This window comes from Schistocerca gregaria, unplaced genomic scaffold, assembly GCF_023897955.1.
Source record: "Schistocerca gregaria isolate iqSchGreg1 unplaced genomic scaffold, iqSchGreg1.2 ptg000308l, whole genome shotgun sequence".
In the NCBI taxonomy this organism is placed as follows: Eukaryota; Metazoa; Arthropoda; class Insecta; order Orthoptera; family Acrididae; genus Schistocerca; species Schistocerca gregaria.
This window is the reverse complement of record NW_026061788.1, coordinates 2,540,817-2,543,496: the sequence shown is the minus strand read 5'-3', so window position 1 is coordinate 2,543,496 and position 2,680 is coordinate 2,540,817.

The window sequence follows — 2,680 nt, the reverse complement described above, 5'->3', positions numbered from 1 at the left end:
AGGTACTCCGTGCGAATTGGTGTCTGTGGAGGTTATACTTAACAGCCGAATTAAGATAATAACTGGCTCCTTCTACCGACCCCCAGACTCCGATGATACAGTTGCGGAACAGTTCAGAGAAAGTTTGAGTCTCGTAACAAATAAATACCCGACTCAAACGGTTATAGTTGGTATGTTGGCAAAAATACTTGTTCAAAACCGGTGGTAGGCAGAAAACGTCTGCCGAGATTGTCCTAAATGCTTTCTCCGAAAATTATTTCGAGCAGTTAGTCCACGAACCCACGCAAATTGTAAATGGTTGGGAAAACACACTTGACCTCTTAGCCACAAACAATCCAGAGCTGATAGAGAACATCATGACTGATACAGGGATTAGTGATCACAAGGTCATTGTAGCTAGGCTCAATACCATTTCTTCCAAATCCATCAGAAACAAACGCAAAATAATTTTATTTAAAAAAGCGGATAAAGTGCCACTAGAAGCCTTCCTAACAGACAATTTCCATTCCTTCCGAACTGACTATGCGAATGTAGACGAGATGTGGCTCAAATTCAAAGATATAGTAGCAACAGCAATTGAGATATTTGTACCTCATACATTGGTAAGAGATGGAACGGATCCCCCGTGGTACACAAAAAAGGTCCGAACGCTGTTGCAGAGGCAACGGAAAAATCATGCGAAGTTCAGAAGAACGCGAAATCCCGAAGGTGGTCTAATATTTACAGACGCGCGAAATTTGGCACGTACTTCGATGCGAGATGCCTTTAATAGGTTCCACAACGAAACTTTGTCTCGAAATTTGGTAGAAAATCCGAAGAAATTCTGGTCGATGTAAAGTACACAAGCCGCAAGACGCAGTCAATACCTTCGCTGCGCAGTGCCGATGGTACTGTTATCGACGACTGTGCCGCTAAAGCGGAGTTATTGAACGCAGTTTTCCGAAATTCCTTCACCAAGGAAGACGAATGGGATATTCCAGAATTTGAAACACGAACATCTGCTAGCATGAGTCTCTTAGAAGTAGATACCTTAGGGGTTGCGAAGCAACTCTAATCGCTTGATACGGGCAAGTCTTCAGGTCCAGATTGTATACCGATTAGGTTCCTTTCAGATTACGCTGATACTATAGCTCCCTACTTAGCACTCATATACAACCGCTCGCTCACCGATAGATCTGTACCTACAGATTGGAAAATTGCGCAGGTCGCACCAGTGTTCAAGAAGGGTAGTAGGAGTAATCCATTTAACTACAGACCTATATCATTGACGTCGGTTTGCAGTAGGGTTTTGGAGCATATACTGTATTCAAACATTATGAATCACCTCGAAGGGAACGATCTATTGACACGTAATCAGCATGGCTTCAGAAAACATCGCTCTTATGCAACGCTGCTAGCTCTTTATTCGCACGAAGTAATGGCCGCTATCGACAGGGGATCTCAAGTTGATTCCGTATTTCTAGATTTATGGAAAGCTTTTGACACCGTTCCTCAAAAGCGACTTCTAATCAAGCTGCGGAGCTATGGGGTATCGTCTCAGTTGTGCGACTGGATTCGTGATTTCCTGTCAGGAAGGTCGCAGTTCGTAGTAATAGACGGCAAATCATCGAGTAAAACTGAAGTGATATCAGGTGTTCCCCAGGGAAGCGTCCTGGGACCTCTACTGTTCCTGATCTATATAAATGACCTGGGTGACCATTTGAGCAGTACTCTTAGACTGTTCGCAGATGATGCTGTAATTTACCGTCTAGTAAGGTCATCCGAAGACCAGTATCAGTTGCAAAGCGATTTAGAAAAGATTGCTGTATGGTGTGTAAGGTGGCAGTTGACGCTAAATAACGAAAAGTGTGAGATGATCCACATGAGTTCCAAAAGAAATCCGTTGGAATTCGATTACTCGATAAATAGTACAATTCTCAAGGCTGTCAATTCAACTAAGTACCTGGGTGTTAAAATTACGAACAACTTCAGTTGGAAGGACCACATAGATAATATTGTCGGGAAGGCGAGCCAAAGGTTGCGTTTCATTGGCAGGACACTTAGAAGATGTAACAAGTCCACTAAAGAGACAGCTTACACTACACTCGTTCGTCCTCTGTTAGAATATTGCTGCGCGGTGTGGGATCCTTACCAGGTGGGATTGACGGAGGACATCGAAAGGGTGCAAAAAAGGGCAGCTCGTTTTGTATTATCACGTTATAGGGGAGAGAGTGTGGCAGATATGATACACGAGTTGGGATGGAAGTCATTACAGCACAGACGTTTTTCGTCGCGGCGAGACCTTTTTACGAAATTTCAGTCAACAACTTTCTCTTCCGAATGCGAAAATATTTTGTTGAGCCCAACCTACATAGGTAGGAATGATCATCAAAATAAAATAAGAGAAATCAGAGCTCGAACAGAAAGGTTTAGGTGTTCGTTTTTCCCGCTCGCTGTTCGCGAGTGGAATAGTAGAGAGATAGTATGATTGTGGTTCGATGAACCCTCTACCAAGCACTTAAATGTGAATTGCAGAGTAGTCATGTAGATGTAGATGTAGATGTAGATGTACCACAGATCTACCTGACTCACAAGCAGTACTGTGGAGAAGTATAAGTTAGTCACTCTATACACAACACTCATTGCCAGTACTTCTCGGTGACATAAGCAAAGTGATACTTTCCTATGTAAACAATCTACA